Source organism: Ceratotherium simum, chromosome X, assembly GCF_057802395.1.
Source record: "Ceratotherium simum simum isolate JZ-2026a chromosome X, ASM5780239v1, whole genome shotgun sequence".
Classification (NCBI taxonomy): domain Eukaryota; kingdom Metazoa; phylum Chordata; class Mammalia; order Perissodactyla; family Rhinocerotidae; genus Ceratotherium; species Ceratotherium simum.
The window spans coordinates 62,080,773-62,103,754 of NC_141940.1; the positions used below are offsets into that span (position 1 = coordinate 62,080,773).

The 22,982-nt window shown below is 36.7% G+C and overlaps 1 pseudogene; it reads left to right on the top strand.

Moving 5' to 3' along the window:
• The first annotated feature begins 10,610 nt into the window (after positions 1-10,610).
• Positions 10,611-22,982, top strand: part of LOC101400812 (vesicle transport through interaction with t-SNAREs homolog 1B pseudogene) — a 33,719-nt pseudogene continuing 21,347 nt past the window's right edge.

A 22,982-nucleotide genomic window follows, 5' to 3' on the forward strand; every position in this document is an offset into this window, starting at 1 on the left:
GCTGTTACATGAGAAAAAAAGCCTTTTATCTTGTTTAAGCCACTTGTTTTGAGTCCCTTTGTTACAGCAATGTAGTCTGTACCCTAACAAGAGACGTAGAAACATTTTTAAGAATTTATACACACACATTAACAGAAAGCTTTGTACTTATTTATACTCCCATTTATTTCTATCCCACAGTAGAGAAGATGTCCTACTCACTCTTAACTTGAGTATTGGTATTAAAAAAAATTGCAAATGTGATAGAAAAGAATAGGTTTTTATTTTATTTGTTTCTTTTGAATTACTAATAAGATGGAAGAGTTTTTTAATGCATTTATAAGTCATTTGTATTTTCTCTCCTAGGAACTATCTGGGAGAAAGTAAGGTCAAGTTTGAGAACCTCTGCAAGCTCATAAAAGAAATCTTGGATATATTGAGAAGGTAACAATTTCCAAGGGGCTTGTGTCTTCACCCTACTGTATTGTGACTAACACATATGGGTGAATAGCTAACATGGAGCGAATCATGAGAATGTAGACACTTCAGGACAAGTCGACAATGGGATACATGATGGCCAAAAGGCACCTGGAGATCAACCCTGACCACTCCATCGTGGAGATGCTGTGGCAGTAGGTAGAGGCAGAGAAGAACAACAAGGCTGTTAAGGACCTGATGGTGCTTCTGTTTGCAACTCCACTATATTTTCATTGGGGGTATTAATGTTATTACTATTGGTTTAAATTTCTTTTTAAAAATTTTATAATTGACCTTTGAACTTTATTTATGCTTTTCTGATAGAAAAATTGATCATTTAAATTTTAGTTGTTAATGTTGCATAGGTTCAAGTATTTACACACTTAAATTTCAGAAAGAACAAAAGTGTATATTTTGAAAAGTCGCCCTTCCATCCAGTTCCAAACCATCCATTTTCCCTTTCCACAGGCATCCAATGTTATCAATTTGTCAAGATTCCTTTTACATACAGTGCGCATACATTTGCATACATATTATATATACATATATGTACATAATACATATATACATATCCTTCCTCCCCGTTTTCTTTTGTAAAAATTCTCTGCACCTTAAATTGTTCACTGGACAATATATTTTGGAGACCACTCCATGTCATTCATTTTTATGTGTGCTCAGGATTCCAGTGTATGGATGTGCCATAATTTATTTATTTTACTGAAAATTTTTATTGATATAATTCACATATCATCAAAATTCACCCTTTAGAAATATAAATCAAAACCACAGTGAGATACCACTTCACATCTGTTAGAATGGTTATCATGAAAAAGACAAGAGGTAACAAGTGTTGGTGAGGATGTGGAGAAAAGGAAACCCTTGTGCACTGTTGATGGGAATGTAAACTGGTGAGGCCACTATGGAAAATTGTGTGGAGGTTCCTCAAAAAATTAAAAATAGAACTACCATATGATCCAGCAATTCCACTTCTGGGTATATATCTGAAAGAAATGGAATCACTCTCAAAGGGATATATGCACCCCTTCATGTTCATTGGAGCGTTATTCACAATAGCCAAGATATGGAAACAACTTAAGTGTCCATTAACAGATGAGTCAATAAAAATATATATATATGCAATGGATGAGAAAGAAGGAAATCTTGTCATTTGCAACAACGTAGATAGACCTTGAGGGCATTATGCTGAGTGAAATAAGTCAGAGAAAGACAAATACTATATGATCTCACTTATACATGGAGTCTAAAGCAAATCTCAGAAACAGAACAGATTGGTGGTTGCCAGAGGTGGAGGGTGGGGAGTGGGAGAAATGGGTGAAGGTAGTCAAAAGGACAAACTTCCAGTTTAAGATAAGTTCTGGGGATGTAATGTACAGCATTATGACTATAGTTAACAATACTGTATTGTACATTTGAAAGTTGCTAAAAGAGTAGATCTTAAAAGTTCTCATCATAGGAAAAAAATTTTGTAACTATGTGAAGTGATGGATGTTAACTAAACTTGTTCTGGTAATCATTTTGCAATATATACATATATCAAATCATTATGTTGTATACCTTAAGCCAATACAATGTTATATGTCAGTTATAGCTCAATAAAACTGGAAAAAATAAAATTCATCCTTTAAAACGGTATGAATCAGTGGTTTTTAGTATATTTACAAAGTTGTGCTACCATCACCACTAATTCCAGAACATTTTCATCACCCTTCAAGAGAAACTCCCTATCATTAGCATTTGCTCCCCATTCCCCTCTCTCCCCAACCCCTGGCAACCATTAATCTACTTTCTGTCTCTATAAATTTATCTATTCTGAACATTTCATATAAATGAAACCATGCGACATATGGCCATTTCTGTTTTTTTTCACTTAGCATAAACCTCGGCCATAACTAAATCTGGTGAAGGAATCTATGACCCTCTATTACGAGGTTGGTCTGTGTCCCTTCAGGCTGACATAAAGCCTAATGAATTTCAAAGACTAGGAATCTTTGAATATATTTCATGGTTCTTGTGTTGATGAAAGGAATGTGGAACCTTACCACAATTACCCAGATTTCTTGGTAAAAATCTGTATCCACAGAAAATCTGACCAAACGCCCTCTTCACTGGGTTTGCATGGAGATGGTGGCTACGCTGGTTGCTTAGGACAGTTTTACTAGAGGTTTATGCAAGACCAGGTATATACGTGGAATATATTAGTGTATCATCCAGATGTAAAACTTCTTCCTCAATTGGCAAGACAAATGAGATGTCATTAATTGCAAAGGCTAAAAGGCATGAGGCAATACTGAACAGGCATTGCCAAAGTTTGAAGGAAATCATCCATCCACCTAACATGAAATTCCACAGCTCTTTTTTTCAATTATTTTACTGAGATCATAATGGTTTATAACATTGTGTAATTTCAGGTGTACATTATTATTTATGAATTTCTATATTGCCTGCGTTGTGCTACCAGTAGTCTAATTTTTATCCATTACCATACCTATGTACCCCTTTACCCCTTTTGCCCACCTCCCAGCCCCCTTCCCCTCTGGTAACCACAAATCTGTTGTCTTTATCCATGAGTTTACCTTTCACATGTGAGTGAAATCTCACAATATTTGTCTTTCTCTGTCTGGCTTATTTTGCTTAACATCATACCCTCAAGGTCCATCCATGTTGTCATAAATGGCATGATTTTGTCTTTTTTTATGGCTGAGTAGTATTCCATTGTGTGTGTATATATATATTTTATATATATATATAAAATTTTTCTTCTTTTTCCTATCTTTGCCTGGTTTTGGTATCAGGGTAATGTTCGCCTCGTAGAATGAGTTAGAAGTGTTCCATATTCTTCATTTTCCTGGAATAGTTTGAGAAGGATAGGTATTAAATCTTCTTTGAATGTTTGGTAGAATTCTCCGGAGAAGCCATCTGGTCCTGGACTTTTGTTTTTTTGGAGGTTTTTCATTACTGTTTCTATCTCTTTACTTGTGATTGGTATATTCAGATTCTCTATTCCTTCTTAATTCAATTTTGGCAGGTTATATGAGTCTAAGAATTTATCCATTTTCTAGGTTACCCAATTTGCGGGCATATAGTTTTTCATAGTATTCTCTTATAATCCTTTGTATTTCTGTGGTATCCATTGTAATTTCTCCTCTGTCATTTCTAATTTTATTTATTTCAGCCTTCTTTTTTCTCTTAGTGAGTCTGGCTAAGGATTTGTCAATTTTGTTTATCTTATCAAAGAACCAGCTTTTAGTTTCATTGATCCTTTCTCCTGTTTTTTTTTTTGTGTGTGTGTGTGTGTGTATCTATTTTATTTATTTCTGCTCTAATTTTTATTATTTATCTACTTCTGCTGACTTTGGTCTTCATTTGTTCTTCTTTTCCTAGTTCTGTTAGGTGTAGTTTAAGATTACTTATTTGAGATTTTTCTTATTTGTTGAGGTGGGCCTGTACTGCTATGAATTTCCCTCTTGTAACCCATTTTGCTGCATCCCATGAGAGTTCGTATGTTGTATATTCATTTTCATTTATCTCCAGGCATTTTTGAATTTCTCCTTTGATTTCATCATTGATCCAATGGTTGTTCAGTAGCATGTTGTTTAGTCTTCACATATTTGTGACTTTCCCAGATTTTTTCTTGTAGTTGATTTCTAGTTTCATAGCATTGTGGTTGTAAAAGATGCTTGATATGATTTCAATCTTCTTAAATTTATTGAGGCTTGCCTTGTTTCCCAACATATAGTCTATCTTTGAGAATGTTCCATGTGCACTAGAGGAGAATGTGTATTCTACTGTTTTTGAATTATTGTGTTACTGTTAATTTCTCCCTTTAGGTCAGTTAATAGTTGCTTTATATATTCTGATGCTCCTGTGTTAGGTGCATACATATATTCATAAGTGTTATGTCCTTTTTGTCGAAAGTCCCTTTTCTCATTATACACTGCTCCATTTCTCTCATTCTCTTCTTTATCTGGAAGTCTGCTTTGTCTGATATAAGTATAGCAACACCTGCTTTCTTTTGTTTGCCATTTTCTTGAGTATCATCTTTGATCCCTTAACTCTGAGCCCATGTTTTTCTTTAGAGCTGAGGTGTGTTTCCTGGTGGCAGCATATTGTTGGGTCTTGTTTTTCAATCCATCCAGCCACTCTGAGTCTTTTGATTGGAGAATTCAATCCATTTACATTTAGAGTGATAATTGATATATAAGGGCTTTGCTATTGCCATTTTATCTCTTGTTTTCTGGTTGTTCTATATTTTCATTGTTTCTCTTCCTTTGTATTTCTGACTGCCATTTCCGTTTGGTGGTTTTCTCTTTTTTATGATTTTTGGCTTTGCTCTAATTTTTTGTTTAGTGGCTACCTTGCAGTTTGTATAAAAGGTCTCATAGATGTGATGGTCCATTTTCTGATAGCCTCTTATGTCCTTTAGCCTGAGCAGGTTCCATCTCTTCCCTCTTCCCCTTCTGACTTATTATTGTCACAAATTATTCTGTTTTGTGTTGTTAGTTTGTGACTTAGTTGAAGTGTTTCTAGTTACTTTTGATGCTTTGCTTCCATTTATCTTTTAAGTTATAATTAAATATTTGCTATCCTGTTCTCAAAGAGAGCTGCAGTTTTCTGATTTTGTCTGTTCATCTCCTTGTTCAAGGCTTTGTAGACCTTTGTCATTTTGTTTCAGGTATGAAGGCATCCTTGATCATTTCTTTTAGGGTAGGTCTGGTGGCAATGAACTCCTTCAACTTTTGTTTATCTAGGAAGGCTTTTATTTCTCCATTGCATCTGAAGGATAGTTTTACTGGATAGAGTATTCTTGGCTGAAAGTTTTTGGTTTTTAGTTTTGAATATATCATGCCATTCTCTCCTAGCCTGTAAGATTTCTGCCAAAAAATCCAGTGAAAGCCTCATAGGGGTTCCTTTGTAGGTCATTTTCTTCTGCCTTGCTGCCCTTAATTTTTTTTGTTGTTGTCATTGACTTTTGCCAGTTTTACTATTATATGCCTAGGAAAATGTCTTTTAGCATTGATGTAATTATGAGTTCTATTGGCTTCTTATATTTATAAGTCTGGCACCTCCACCAAATTTTGTAAGTTCTCAGCTATTTTTTCCTTGAACAAGCTCTCTGCTCCTTTCTCCCCCTCTTCTCCTTCTGTAATACCTATAATCTTCATGTTGCATTTCCTAACTGAGTCAGATATTTCTTGAAGAACTCCTTCATTTGCTAAAAATCTTATTTCTCTCTCTCCTCCTCCACCTGAAGCATTTCTATATTTCTATCCTTGAAATCAATAATTCTTTCCTCCATAACATTAGCTCTGTTTTTTAAGGATTCTAGATTATTTTTTATTTCATTAATTGTGTTCTTAATATCCAGAATTTCTGCTTGTTTTTTTTTTGTTGTTGTTTCTATCTCTTTGGTGAAGTATTCCTTCTTCTCATTAGTTTTATTCCTGAGCTCATTGAACTGTCTCACTGAGTTTTCTTGTAACTGTTTGAGTTTCTTTATAACAGCTATTTTGAATTCTCTGTCATTTAGATAATAAATTTCTGTGACTTCAGGGTTGGATTCTAGAGATTTGTCATTTTCCTTCTGCTCTGAATTGTTGCTGTAGTTTCTCATGGTGTTTGATGAACTAATCCTTTGCTGGCACATTTGTGGTGGTATCTGTTTGCAGATTCTACCTGCTACCACTGGGGGGAAACAGGAGCTGTGTTTCCGATCTCACCCCATTTGGAGGCAGTGTAGGGGTACCATGGATGCTCCCGCTAGCTAAGAAAGTGCTTGTGTGTGTGTGTAGATCTGCCACCACATCTTCTTGCAGTCATGCCAACTGCTGTGCTTGGTGGTCAGGTCTTCTTACAGGGTCCAAGCATGTGCAACTCTTTGGGACCATAGTGGCACAGTTGGCTGTCCTGCCAGCTGGGAATGTGTTTGTGTGTGGGCTCAGGGCTGCTGCTGCTTCTTCTTACAGTCATGCTGAGGCCCATTCCCACTTGTGGGGCCTCAGCAGTACAATGGGAACTCCCACTGGCCAAGAAAGCATTCATGCCTGTGCATAGATTTGCTGCGGCCTGTGCTTATGGTTGCAACAGCTGCTGTGCTTGGTTGGGGGGGCTTCTTCATGGGGTCCGAGCCTGGACCACTCATTGGGACTTCAGTGGCCTGGAGGCTCTCCTGCTGGCCAGGAGAGCATTTGCACGTGTGCTCAGGGCTGCCTCCACCTCTTCTTACAATTGTGCCGAGGCGATTCCCACTTGCGGGACTGCAGCTGCACTGTGGCTGCCTCTGGCGAGGAAAGTGTTTGTGCACATGCACAGGGCTACTGGGGAAGGGTCAGGGAGTGCTCACATGTCTCCACTACTTCCTGGAGGCCCAGTCCATCCACCTTCAGATGTATAGCTGTGTGGGTCTCTCAGATGTCCTGTTGTGCTGTGTGGATAGCCTCCATTGGTCAATGAACATCCATTTACTTGTAGTTCAAGTGGGTAGAGATAAAGGGAACAGCTCACTCTGTCATGTTGCTGAAGTCATCTCAACACCAGATTTTGAAACCCAGAGGCCCATGAGGTAGATACAATAGGTCAGGATAATGGTAAATGGGAGTTGGTATCACATTATCATCATACTCTACCAGGGTAATTGTGACAGAGCTCCCTTCAGCTGCATTTGCTTTTATAACAGTATACAGGTCATCTTAGGGAGCATTGGGAGATAGATACAGTTGGCAATGGGTTTTGAAAAGGCCCATGTTGCAGTTCCAGGAGGGATTGTGCTTATTTGGCTAGAATCTGTGCCCTGGTGATAGAGGTAATTGTCTAGTCACATTGTTGTGGGAAACAGCAACTCAGCATACTCAAAGTTTTGCTCCTTGTTGGCTGCATATGTTTTTATATTATGGAAGGTCAAATAAGTCCATGGACAGTGATGTTGACAGCTAACCCAGGTAAAGATCATTGTTTGCTAATTCCCTGTCATCACAGAGACTTGGATCTTAAGCTAGATTGGACCTAGGACAAGTAGCTAACAAAGGAAATGGATCCTGTAAACATGGTAGCTCCAAGTTGGCCCCCAAACAAACTTCTAGGGGCAGAGGTAATTATGTTCACATCCGCCCCTCATCAACCCATACACCATGTGCTTTAATACCAGTCAAATTGTCTTAGACTACCTTGATTTTGTCCAACTATTTCAGTTTCAATCCAGCCTCATTCCTGACTCTAGGCTTGATATTCCATTTTAACCTAGTGACTATCATTTGGATTTGTGAACAGATCATTATGTATGTGACTTGACTCCCAGTACATGAGCAATGAGTGGACTGATGTCCACATAAAACAGCACTTAGCCAAGATCCAGAGGCAGCCAAAAGTTCCTAAAGAGGCTAAATATAGAGAGGTTCATACATTTATGAATCATTGCCCTAGAAATCTATTCACATGTCTTGTACTTCTTCCCTTATACTACCTTTACAGGCCAATATGATGTATTAAATACATTTTATATGCCCCCATGGGACTTCTGGAAGATTACAATGTAACATGTGGCCCAACTGTAGTCCCAACATGTTAGTACACCCACTTTTGACTCCTTATGCTCATTGGAGGGCATTACAATTAATTTCAAAAAGGACATTGCTTCTAACAAGGGCACCATAGTGATGGTAAGATGGCATATTTTATTCTTTGCACTGGACTTCCTACCCTAGCTCCCAACATTGACCAACTTGGTTGACAACCCAATAGCATTGAGTACTGTGACACCTAAGAGCCTCCTGTTTAGCACTTAGAAGAGCTATAAGAAATGCAGTAATCTCAACAGGACATCCTTCAAATCACCAAAGATCACGTCAAAACATGTATCATGGAGGTACAAAATATTTAGTAAAAGAAGTGAGATTGATGTACTGAAAACTCCAAGAACGCTTCCTAGATTCATTTACCTGAATTTACCATATTTCCTGTCACTCCCTATTTCGTAAATATCTATACCTCATCGTATATCCTCATGTCCAGCCCCTAAAGGTATAAATCTGTTACTATCAACCTTTAATTAGCGTCACAGCCTATTCTAATACCTGTTGTGGTAACATGTACACAAGAAGAGCAGCCACAGAAATGTCTCCCACCTTGAGAATGTTTCAGAATGATAATGTTTATAATTTGAATGGTTGTCTTTTATTGAATTTATGTTATGCATTACACATATCATTTCATTTAATTCTCATAGTATACTTTTGTGGAATGAAGGATAGATATTATCTGCAAATGAGGAATTGTTACCTAGCTAGTTAGTATAAGTGTATTGAATGTCTGAGTAATCCTCAGTGCTGTCATTAACCGAGGAAGGGGTCATAGGAGGAGGATGTTTCGTTTGGTTTTAGGTGATTAGAGATTAAGAGCTCCATTTGAACATATTAAATTTGACATGCCTATTAAGCATCCAAGAAGAGTTGCTTAGTAACCATTTGGATATAATTTATGGACTGATGCTCCATGGAATACATGTTAGGAAATTTAAAAGTCATGCTCTGTTCTAGTACAGTAGATAGACTTTTCCTGTAGTTTGTAGGTTATATAGCAATGAAAGTATTACTCCTCTATAATCCCATTTTAAAAAAAATCTGTTCAATCGCCTGTTAGTTTGGGGTGCTATAGAGATAAACCTGAATGCAAAGGGCATTGAATAGGCTTTTCCAGAACTGAAATATAACCTAAGCACAGTGTCTGATATCAAGAAACTTTTGTAGTCCATATTGTTGAAAGATGTCCTTGGTGAACATAGTGATAGGTTGGTGTGAAAAATGAACCAATAAATTGGAATCATGTGTATTGCACCCACCACCACCAGGAAGAAACCATGACTATGGGAAGGGACCATGTTCATAATTAGATCTGGAGTGAAGGTGTCCAAAAGAGTTTGGGGATCAGGATTCAGTGATGTATTCCTTTAGGCATTCTTTTTTTTTTTTTGTTTTTAAACTTTATTTTTTTTTTTTTATTTTTTGTTTATTGCAGTGACATTGGTTTATAACATTGTAAAAATTTCAGGTGTACATCATTGTACTTCTATTTCTGCATGGACTACATCATGTTCACCACCAAAATACTAATTACAACCCATCACCACACACATGTACCGAATTATCCCTTTTACCCTCCTCCCTCCCCCCTTCCCCTCTGGTAACCACCAATCCAATCTCTGTCCCTATGTGTTTGTTTATTGTTGTTATTATCTACTACTTAATGAAGGAAATCATACGGTATTTGACCTTCTCCCTCTGACTTATTTCACTTTGCATTATACCCTCAATGTCCATCCATGTTGTCACAAATGGCTGGATTTCGTCGTTTCTTATGGCTGAGTAGTATTCCATTGGAATACTACTCAGCCTTTAGGCATTCTGAGGTTGCTCTTGGGCAAGGCACACTTGGTTACAAGGACCTATGATGGGGACGGCATTGAGTTATACTTTTCAGTGGTGCTGTTTGACATGCCATGTTATGGTAGAACTGAGATATCCAGCCATTGCCTCTGCTGAGATATATGTTAGACTTTGTTATAGAAAGAACACTGCACTTCCTTAACATACTGAAATATATCTCTCTTGTATTAGTGGATAAAATGTAATCCCCCTCCTACAAACTGTCTTGTTATCAGCAAAGGGAGAGGGATACGGTGACACTCTAGTAGAGGAGAGGAGACATTGTGATACTCAGCAGGAGAGGAGAGAACATGCAAGATGGCCCAATAAAACACCCCTCACTCTTATCCCCCCCTCAACAACAATAATTTGGCATCCATGCATGGACAAAAGTGCCTTTGTGGGAACTTTCAGATCCAGATAGGAGATTGTGAAACCTTGATGCAGTCCATGACTGAGCAGAGCCATTTTGAGTAAGCAATCCTGCTGGCACAGGAACCAGGCAGAAGACACCCACATATGCACCTCAGGAGATGCTGAATGGGCCCTATACTAGACTTCAACCCCTCTAGGCATGGTCAAAGACCAGTCCAGCCCTCCCCTCTCAGGACCCTGGTGGGAGATATACCCCTCCATGCCTCCAGAGCCAGGCCTACAGATCTCAATCTTGGCTGTGGAACCTGAAACATCCCTGAGGCTTGGTTGCAGCCCCTCTCAACCATGGCCCAGGGCCAGTCCAACCCAACCAGGGACCCACCCAGTGACCAGGCAGCAGCTGTCCCAGGGGCCTGGCAGGAGCCACACCTGTCCATGCACCTGGTAATAGGCTCACTGTCTGAGGGCCCAACAGTGGACCCTGAGGTGGACCATTGTTACAGTGCCACCATACTGAACAAGGTACTGGAGGAGGTCCCATTCACTCAGAGACCAGATAGGATTCATGTCTATCCAAGCCCCTGGTAACAAACCTGCCAACCACAGACCCCACTGCAAACTCAGTGACAGCCTTGTAACCAGCTCCAGCCCAGCACAACTGTGATTCTGTAAGTAATCCCAATAGCCTAGGGAACAGACAGAAGAAAGTCTTTACCTGCCGAAACTACTCAGTAAAGACTGGAAGAGGTGTTTGCTCCTTCAAATGCACAGACATCAACATGATGCTACATTGATCACAAAAAATCAAGCAAATGTAACCTCACCAAAGGAAACTAATAAAGCTCCAGTAACAATCCCCAAAGAAATGGAGATCAGTGATTTTCCTGACATAAAATGAAAAATAATTATCTTAAAGAAACAGTGAAATACAAGAGAACACAAAAAACAAAGCAAAATCAGGAAAGCAATGTATGAATGAAATGAAAATTTAATAAAGAGGTAGAAACCATAAAAAATAACCAAACAGAGTCCCTGGAGCTGAAGAATACAGTGACAGAACCAAAAAATTCAATAGAGAGCTTCAATAACAGACTTGATCTTGCAGAAGAAAGAATTAGGAAACTCAAAGACAGATCATTTAAAATTGGTTAGAGGAACAGAAAGAAAAAAGAATGAAAAAGAGTGAAAAAGCCTACATAAATGATGGGATACCATCAAATGAATGAGCACTCACATCATGGAAGTCTTAGAAGGAGAAAAGGGAGAGAAAGGGATGGAAAACTTACTTATTTAAATAAATAGTAGCTGAAAACATCCCAAATCTTGGGATAGAGATAGACATCTAGGTACAGGAAGCTCAAAGGGCCCCAAGCAAGACCAACCCAAAGAAGAGTATCCCAGACACGCTATAATAAAAATATCAAAAGTCAAAGACAAAGACAGAATTTAGAAAGCAGCAAGAGAAAAATGACTCATCACTTACAAGGGAACTCGTACAAGGCTATCAGGGGATTACTCTGCAGAAAGCTTTCAGGTCAGGAGAGAGCAGTGTTATATAATAAAGGTACTGAAAGAAAAAAAATGCCCATCAAAAATACTGTACTCAGCAAAACTGTCCACCAGAAATGAAGGAGAGATAAAGACATTCCCAAACAAAAACTAAAGGAGTTCATCATGACTAAGTTTGCTTTACAAGAATTGCTAAAGTCAATTCTTCAAGGTGAAATGAAAGGACACTAAGTAACAATATGAAAACATAAAAGTATAAAACTGACTGGTAAAAGTAAATATATAGTCAAATTCAGTATATCCTCATACTGTAAGTGTGGAGCATAAATCAATTTTACCTCTAGTATAAAAGTTAAAAACAAAAATATTAAAAGAATAACTATAGCTAAAATAATTTGTTAATAGATGCACAATATAAAAAGATGTAAAGTGCGACATCAATTGCATAAAATGTGAGGGAAGAAAAAATAAAAATGTAGAGTTTTTATATGAAATTGAAGGTAAGTTGTTATCAGATTAAAATAGATTGTTATATCTATAAGTTGTTTTATGTAAGCCTCATGGCAACCAAAAAGAAAAAAACCCTATAATAGACTCACAAGAGAAAGAAAGGAATTAAAGCATACCATTACAAAAAATAAATCAAAGAGAAATACAGCAGAGAGGAAGAAAGGAACAAACAAACAAAAGTGAGAAAACAAATACTAAAACGACAATAGTAAGTCCTTACCTATCAATAATTACGTAAATGAAAATGGACTAAATTCTCCAATCAAAAGACATAAAATGATTGAATCATAAAGAAACAAGATCCAATAATATGCTGCCTATAAGAGACTCACTTTAGCTTTAAGAACACATATTGAAAGTGAAAGGATGGTAAAAGATATTTCATGCAAATGGTAACAACAACAACAAAAAAGTGCAGGAGTAGCTATATTTAAATTAGATAAAATCGACCTTTAGTCAAAATTGGTCAGAAGAGACCAAGAAGTTCACTATATAACGATAAAGGGATCAATTTATCAAGACAATGTAACAGTTATTAATATACGTGGACTCAACATTGGAGCACCTAAGTATTTAAAGTAGATATTAACAGAGTGAAGTGAGAAATAAACAGAAATACAATAAAAGCGGAGAACTTCAGTACTCCACCTTCAACATTGGATAGACCACACAGACAGAAAATTAACAAGAAAACAGCAGAAATGAATAACACTATAGACAAAATGAACCTAATAGACATAAGAACACTCCATCCAACAGCACCAAAATACACATTATTCTCAAGCACACATGGAACATTCTCTGGGATAGACCATATGTTGGGACACAAAGTAAGCCTTAACAAATTTAAGAATATGGAAATCATATTTACTATCTTTTAAGACCACAATAGTACAAAACCAAAAATCAACAACAGGAGGAAAACTAAAAAAGCCACAAAATAAGTGGAAATTAAACAATACACTCCTGAACAATGAGTCAAAGAAGAAATCAAAAGAGACATCAGAAAGTACGTAGAGACAAATGAAAATAAAAACACAACATATTAAAACTTATGGGATTCAGCAAAAGCAGTTCTAAGAAGGAAGTTTAAAGTGAGAAATGCCTACATGAAGAAAAAGAAAGACCTCAGATAAACAAGCTAACTTTACACTTCAAGGAATTTAAAAAGAACAAATCCCAAAGTTAGCGGAAGAAAGGAAATAATAAAGATTAGCACAGAAATAAATGAAATAAGGTCAAGAAAGACAATAGAAAAAATCACTGAAACTAAAACTTGTTTTTTTTTGTGAAGAAAAACCAAACTGACAAATCGTGAGCCAGACTAACCAAGAAAAAAACAGAGTGGACTCCAACAAAAGTATAAATGAAAGTGGGGACATTATAACTGACACCACAGAAATACAAAGGATCATAAGAGGCTACCATCAATAATTATGCACCAAAAAATTGGATGACCTAGAAGAAATGGATAAATTCTTAGACTGAAACACAAACAAATATGAAGTCTGAAGAGACCAATAAAAACTAAGGATATTGAAGCAGCAATCAAAACTCTCCCAAAAAGAAAAGCCCAGGACCAGATTGTTTCACTGGTGAATTCTACCAAATACTTAAAGAAGAATTAATGGCTATCCTCAAATTCTTCCACAAAATTGAACAAGAAGGAACACTCCCAAACTCATTTTACAAGGCCAGTATTACCCTGATACCAAAGCCAGATAAGGATACTATGAAAAAAGAAAAATACAGGGCAATAAACCTGATGAATATAGATACAAATTTTTTCAACAAAATTCTGACAAACTGAATTTAACAGAACATTAAATGGATCATACACCATGAAGATATGAGATTTATTCCAGAGATGCCAGAATAGTTCAACATATGCAAATCAATAAACATGATACACCACATTAATAGAATGAAAGATAAAAATTGTATGATCCCCTCAATAGACGCAGAAAAAGCATTTGATAAAATTCAACAGCCTTTCATGATACAAGCTCTCAACAACATGGGTATAGAAGGAACATACTTCAGCATAATAAAGGCCATATACGACAAACCCACAGCTAACATCATACTCAATGGTGAAAAGCTTAAAGCTTTCCTTCTAAAATTAGGAATAAGAAAATGGGCCCACTCTCACCACTCCTATTCAGCATAGTACTGGAAGTCCTAGCCAGAGCAATTAGGTAACAAAAAGAAATTAAATTCACCCAAATCAGAAAGGAAGAAGTAAAATTGTCTCTGTTTGCACACGGCATGATCTTACATATAGAAATCCTCAAAGATGCCACCAAAAACTGTTAGAACTAATCAATGAATTCAGTAATGTTGCTGGATACAAAATTAGCATGGAAAAATCAGTTGCATTTCTGTACACTCACAAGGAAATATCTGAAATAGAAATAAAGAAAATAACTCCATTTACAAGAGCATCAAAAACAATAAAATACTTAGGAATAAATTTAACCAAGGGGGTGAAGGATCTGTTCACTGAAAACTATAAGACATTGATGAAATAAATTGAAGAAGATACAAATAAATGGAATTATATCCATGTTCATGGATTGGAAGAATTAATATAGTTAAAATGTCCATACTACCCAAAGCCATCTATAGATTTGATGCAATCCCTGTCAAAATTCCAATGGCATTTTGCACGTAAATAGAAAAAAAAAATCCTAAAATTTGTATGGAATCACAAAATATCCCAAATAGCCAAAGCAGTCTTGAGAAAGAAGAACTAAGCTGGAGACATTACACTTCCTGGTTTCAAACTATATTACAAAGCTATAGTAATAAAAACAGTATGGTACTGGCATAAAAACAGAAACAGAGACCCATGGAATAGAATAGAGTCCAGAAATAAACCAATGCATCTACAGTCAACTAATATTTGACAAGGAAGCCAAGAATACTCAATAGGGAAAAGATAACATCAATAAATGATGGGAAAATTGCATATTCACATGCAAAAGAATGAAACTGGACCACTATTGTACAACACTCACAAAAATTAACTTGGAATGGATTAAAGACTTATATGTAAGCCTTGAAACCATAAAATTCCTAGAAGAAAACATAGAGAAAGAGCTTTTGACATTGGTCTTGGCAAAGATTTTTTGGATTTGACACCAAAAGCAAAGGCAACAAAAGCAAAAATCAACAAATGTGACTACATCACACTAAAAAGTTTCTGTACAGCAAAAGTAACAATCAATAAAATGAAAAACAATCTATGGAATGGGAGAAAAATATTTGCAAATAAAATATTTGTTATGGGGTTAATATTCAAAATATATAAGAAACTCCTACAAATCCATAGCAAAAAACCCACATAATCCAATTAAAAAGTAGGCAGAAGTCTTGAACGTTTTTCCAAAGAAAACATACAAATGGCTAACAGGTACATGAAAAGATGCTCATCATCACAATCATCAGGGAAATGCAAATCAAAACCTAATGAGATATGACCTCAAACCTGTTAGAATGGCTATCACTGTTCTCAAAAAGACAAGAGATAACAAGTGTTGGTGAATATATGGAGAAAAGACATCTCATTTTGATGAGAATGTAAATTGGTACAACCACTATGGAAAACAGTGTGAAGATTCCTCAAAAAATTAAAAATAGAGCTATCATATTATCCAGCAATCCCACTTCTGAGCAAATATCCAAAGGAAATGAAATCATTTCAAAGTGTTACTTACACCCCATGTTCATTGCAGCATTATTCACAGCAACCAAGATGTGGAAACAACTTAAATATCCATTGAGGGATGAATTAATAAAGAAAATGTGACATATATATATATATATATGTATATATGTATATAGATAGATAGATAGATACATATATGTATATGCTATGGAATATTATTCAGCCATAAAAAGTAAGAAATCCTGCCATTTATGATAACATGGATGGACCTTGAGGGCATTTTGTTGTTATTAGTGCTGTGAAGTAAATTCCGACTTCTAACGACCCTGTGTACAGCAGAGCAGAACCCTGCCTGGTCTTTTTGTGCCATCCTCTCAGCTTCTGGCGCTATATCAGACAATGCTCCACTGCTATTCATGGGGTTTTCATGGTCATTTTTTTCTGAAGTGGATGGCAGGTCCTTCTTCCTAGACTGTCTTAGTCTGGAAGCTCTGCTGAAATCTGTCCACCATGAGTGACACTGCTGGTATTTAAAATACTTGTGGCATAGCTTTCAGCATCACAGCAACATTCAGCCACCACAGTATGATAACTGACAGTTAAGTGGTGTGGTTTTCTTACCGGGAAACAAACCCAGGCCACAGCAGTGAGAGCACCGAATCTTAACCACTAGACCACCAGGATTGGCCTTGAGGGCATTATGTTAAGTGAAATAAGTTAGACAGTGAAAGACAAATACAGTATGATCTCACTGTTATGTGGAATCTAAAAAAACCCACCCAAACTCATAGAAACCGAGTAGAATGATGGTTTTCAGGGGTTGGGGGTTATGGGAAATGTAGAGGTGTTGGCCAAATACTACAAACTTCTAGTTAAAAGATGAATATTTTCTGGGAATCTAATGTTCAGCATGGTGACTGTCATTAACAATACTGCATTATATACTTGAAAGTTGCTAAGAGACTAGATCTTAAATGTAAAAAAAAAATGTAATTATGTGAGGTGATGGAAGTACTAACGTTATTGTAGTAATCATTTCACAATATATATGTGTATCTTAAATTATCATGTTGTACACCTTAAACTTACACACTGTTATATGTCAATTATATCTCAACAAACCTGGGTGGGGAGGGGAGAGGCCAGACCCTGTAGCAAGCTTTAATGTGACTTTTTAAAAGGGGTGCTAATAAAATACACTTGTAGAGGGGCACAACAATAGAATAATAACACATCGAGTTTCTACCGTTTTATTGCTACTAACTTTCTTTAACTACTCATATGTAGTGCTGTTATATTAGGGACATGTTGATTTCATCGTTAGCATTCCAGCTTGAAGTTTCATAAAAACCAAGTTAAAGAGACAATAATTAGGGAATGGGAAAATATTCATACAAAAAACAACGAAGAGAAGAAGAGATGTTAAAATGTTTATAAAATTAATGACACAATGAAACAGAGGGTATTTGGTTTGTGGACTACATGGAAATGTTTTCATTATATAAAATATGCTTAATATTTCAATATATAATATGAGAGTGTGAAGCAGCTACTGAAATGAACTGAAAAGAGGTTGTCATTTTAATAATCATTTAGGCCTTTTTTGAAATGGAGTATGGTACAAATAAGATGTATACTCTAGACAGATTGGGGGTTTCAGGGCCAAGAACAGTGTATGCAGTTTTAGAAATAAAGTGAGCTTCCTCTCTGTACATATGTGAATGGTGACTGCTTAATCGAACATGTCAAATTTTGATCATCTTGTCAGAGATTTCCAAAAATCATTGCACAGCTTAAAACTGTACACAGGCTAGTCAATATATTTGTATACAAAAATGGAATTACTACTTTGAAATCACAGCAGCATAAAAAATTTAGGGCTGTTATGACCCCTAGTGGACATAGAGAAGAATGCCACCAAATCTCCCAAATAAAGGAATTGAACTCTGAGCCATATTTTAAAAAGTACAGAATGCAGGAAAGAGACCTCACAGATGTGTTATTGTGTTTTGCAAGAGCTAGTGCAAGCTTTATTTCAGAGATGGTCCACTGCTGAGAGCAAAATCTTTTAGGCATCCCAACAGAAGTGTTTGTTAAGAGGAGACATTCCAAAGATTGGGGCCCCCAATAGACCCACTCATAATATTTAAGGGTGTCTCAATGAAGGAGCAACTGGGATCTTATTCCTTGGTGAATGTCTGAGAACTCTAGTACAAGTAGACCAAGTTTTGAGAAATGACATTAGGGCAAAGTGACATCGTTAATTGAAAGAAGGCAAAAATTTCACCCCCATAGTTTCCTGTGGGTATGAGATAAGCATAAGAGACATTACTCAGTTTTCCATGAGTCTAAGCCAGGTTGCAGGAAGAGGGCCAGGTAGAATCAACTTGGCTTAACAGGTGGAGCTATGCACTGGCAACTGGGAGACATGTGGAAAGAGACCACCGGAAATAAGCCCTGAAAGTGGCACTTTCCTTTGAAGGATCCTAAATGTAAAAACGCTGTGGAGATTAGACAAGTAGACTAACAAGGCAGAATAGATCAAAAGAAGACTTATTCACATATGAACACTTGTGGCAGAGGTGACACCTACATTGCAAGGGAAAAACGTTCTTTGTTAATTAATGATGCTTGATCAGTTGGATATCCATGTAGTAAAAAAAAATTGAATCTTGACTTCTACTTTGCACATACATCAAAGTCCTTCCCAAGCGGGTTAACCTGAGAGAGTATATTTATGACCTTGTGGGTAGGCAATGAACTTTTATTACCAATAGCTGTTTTAATATCCTTGTCGGCTATTTTTATTATCTGTATAAATTTGGGGACTGTTTCTATTGATTGAATTTTCTCCTCATTGAGTTATATTTTCCTCCTTCTTCGCATGCCTGGTACTTTTTGATTGGATGCCAGACATCGTGAATTTTACATTGTGGGTGCTTGATTTTTTTTTTATTCCTTTTTTATTAAGCTCTGTTCTCAAACACAGTTAAGATACTTGGAAACAGTTTGATCATTTTGAGGTTTGCTTTTAACAGTTTTTAGGTGACACCAGAAGCTACCAAGATATTTTGGTCTAGGGATAATTTGTCCTCTCCACTGAGGTAATAGCCCTCTGAGTACTTTATCTGATGTCTCACTCAGATTTCTTGATTTTGGTTTTTGGGTTGTGAACTATTTACAACCTTGTTTAAGCACCAAGAATTGTTCTGCCTGCTCTTTTCTGATGGTCTGAGAGCAGTTTCCTCATTTACATGATCAGAACTTAGTAGAAGACTGGAGGGGGAAGCCTCTTCATGTCTCCAGAGCTCTAACTCTGTGCAAACTTCTCCTCTCTAGTACTTTGCCATGTACATTCTTACACTGCCTCCTCAAATCCTCCACTCTGTCTCCTCAACTTAGTGAGAATACCAGACTCTTTTTGGATTGTCTCTTGCATTATGTCCTGCAAACTCTTTCCTGGCAGTAAGCTAGGGCAATTGTAGGGCTCACCTTATTTATTTCCCTTCTCTCAGGGATCCTGTGAGGCCTTGTTGTCCAATGTTTAAAAATCATTGTTTCATATATTTTGTCTGTTTTTTTTTAAAGTTGTTTAAGATGGGAGGGACAATCCAGTCCTTGTTACTTTATCAAGGCTGGAACTGAAAGTCCACATTTAATTTTTGACCCAGCAATCCCAGTTCTAAAAATATATTTAAAAAGATACACAGCAAAAATATGAAAATACTTTCATACAAAAGGCTGTTTGTTGTAAGATTATTTGTTATAAAAAGACTGGAAATACAAGGGGACTGTAGAAGAAATTATGGAACATTCACATAATGGAGTACCAAATGGGTGTAAAAGAAATCAGGAAGACCTCTATATATAGTGATGGAAAGATCTTCTGGATATATTAAGTGAAAAAAGTAAGATGTAGAATTCTGTATTTTTATGCTGCCTTTTGTAATAACACAGGGGATATAAATATAACTATATATTTTTAGATATTTTTAAAATGAAACAATTAAAGGATAACCAAAAACTAATACAAATGTTTATCTATAGGAGAGGGATGCAATAGGGATAGAAGTAAGATTTTGTGAATATACTTTGTTACATGGATTTGACTTTGGAACCATGTAAATATTTTTACATAATTAAAAATAAAATTTAGAAAGTAATCCCTAAAAATTAAGTCAAATGTGACAAATAATCTAAGCTGTATATTAGATTTGTGACTACTACACATAGCAATCTATGCTCGCTTCCCCATCATCCTAGTCGCACCCTACACAGCAGCCATGTCCCTTATCCATAATAGCATCTCCAAATATAAAAATAAACAAAAAACCTGTATATTAACTATGGCGTAACCACATAGAGAAAACGATTATTTCAATTGACTTTCTTTTTTTAGTTTAAAAATTTTAGTGAAGAGCGAAATAAATATGTATCTAGCAACAAGATCAAGAAACAAAACTTTATTGGAATGCTTTTAATTATATTTCCCTGATGGTTATTGAGTTTGAGCATCTTTCATTTTGTTTATTGGAGATTTGAATATCTTCTATTGTGAGGTGCATATTCAAGCATTTTGCCAATTTTAGTTGTTGGGTTCCAATCATTTTCTTATAGATTTGTAGGAGTTCTTTATATATTCTAGACTCAATCCTTTTTAGCTACTTGAAAAGGAAATGTCTTCTCGCAGTCTGTGGCTTACTTTTCCATTCTCTTTATGGAGTCTATTGCTGGAAGAAATTGTTAGTCTTAATTTAGTCCAATTTGCCAAACTTTTAAACTTATGGCCAGCAGTAATTTTTACTGTTTAAGAAATCTTTGCCTACTCAATGTCATGAAATACATTCTTCCATATTTTCTCCTAAACGTGATTGTTTTACCTTTCATATATAGGTCTGCAGTCCATATGAAATTTATTTTGTCTATTGTGTAAGTATGGAGTCAGGATATACTTTTTTATATGGATATCCAATTAAAGCAGCAACATTTATTGATCACACCAGCTGTGGTAGATCAAATTATTTACCTCAATTCTTCATTTCTCCTTGCATCCGTTTCCTCTGTCATGTAACTTTTCAGTTCTGTTTACAATGGAGATATTTATTTCCCCACCCTTGATTTTGGCTTGCTTTGGCCAATGGGATGTTAGCAGATGTGATGCAAGATAAGACTTAAAATATGCTTGTCTAGTGCACCTTGATTTTCTTGTACTCTGCTATTGCCATGAGAAGAATATGATTTGTCTAACACACAGGAAGAGGAAGAGAATCATGTAGTTGAGCCACTCCCAGATGACCTACAGAGTTTTTCCAATTGCTAAAGCCTGAAACAGAGCTCCACCAGCTGGCCATGAAACTTACAGGTGAGAAACAAATGCCTATTTTTGCATGCTGCTGCGATTTTAAGACCGTTTGCTTTCCTCAAGAACATGGCATATACATTGAATCTGCAGCTGTTATGTGGTGTTGGCTCTCAATAGTTAGAATATATGGGTTCAGTAATCAAGGAGTATAGGTAAAAATACTCCCTCTCGCCATTATTACCAATGACCCAGTGAAGAATTTCTGCTTTCTATTTCTGAAACTTTAGGTCTTACTTCATTAGAAGTCCTGATTCCTGAAGGGGAAGGGAGGATGCTTCCACCAGGGAACCCGGTAAGGTTTCTATTGAATCTGAGGCAACAATTGCTGCCTGGTCTCTTTGAGTTGTTTCATGTTAGTGTACCAGCAGGCAAATAAAAGAGTTACCATTGATACTGAAGCTCTTAATCTGAAGTTCATGTGCCTGATGCACAGTAAGCCAATCACTGAGACATTGGTACTTGGAGATGGAGAAAGGTTTATTTGAATTGGCCAAAATGGGAAGGTGGGAGGATAGGTTCTCTCAAATCTGCCTTAACAAGAGTAGAAAGCAGGGGGGTTTATAGAGCTAAAGGGCTTAGCAGGAGGAGTTTCAGAGAAACAAATGGGTAATCCGTGAAGCTATTTTAAGTTTTCTTTCACTCCAGATAAGCCCTTGGGCAATCTGACATCTGGGCTCAACAGCAGCTGGGGGCTGGTTATCTGGTGATCATAACTTCCTTGAAGGTATTCTTTTTCTTCTGTAAAATAAAGCTCATAAATCTTTCTGACCCTTGAGTCACCCCTCAGGTTAAAGAAGAAAACAGCAAATTGACAAGATTAACTCCTTTTCATAACAAGGTTGAAAGGTAATCTTATTGTATATTTACAGTAACCTTCAAGTACCCGGCTTTACTATGCTGGTGGGGTCAATTGGCCCTAAATACCATGATGAGCCAGGGTTGTTGGTACATAATGAAGGTAAAGAAGGAACTTTTAAGTGATTCATTTTGATATCTTTTCATGCTTTCATGCCTGTTTGTAGTTAGTGAATGGATAATTGCAGCAACGATGGCCTGACAAGGACGAGATAACCAAGAAGCAGATCCCTCAAGGGAACTAACTGAAGTGCCGGAATATGGTGAGGGAAATCTAGAATATGTAGTGGACTTCTATTTTCCATTCTGATATGTAAAGGGCTTAGAAGTCATCATTCCCATCTTTGCAGCAATAAAAAAGCTGAAAAACTGAAAATTAATAACTCTTCTTAGATCATCCAGAGAATTGAGGTCACAGGAAGAATGACTGCCCTGAAAACTGGAGAAACAGGTGAATGCAGAGAATCGTAGCTTACATGGAACAAAGCCACAGCTGGAGCTAGCAACTGATAAGAACACTTAAATGATAACTGATGAATCATTGGAGGCTGAACGTGAGAGTTAAAAACTCCTGGGGGTCCAGTCTTAGGGCCGAGTTTCCAGAGTTTTACCATCAGGAGTCCAATCAGGTTCTCACAATGAATATTGTAGAAAAATTGCCTGTGTTTGAGAGGAGAAGGGGGAAAGCAACCATTTTGAAATATGCTCAGAGGAAAAGTATTCACTTTGAAATATTCCCAGAGTGTCGTGTTCTCCCCTGCAGAGGCCTGCCCTTAGGGGAAACTACTTTACCAGAGCCTTGTCTGATCTA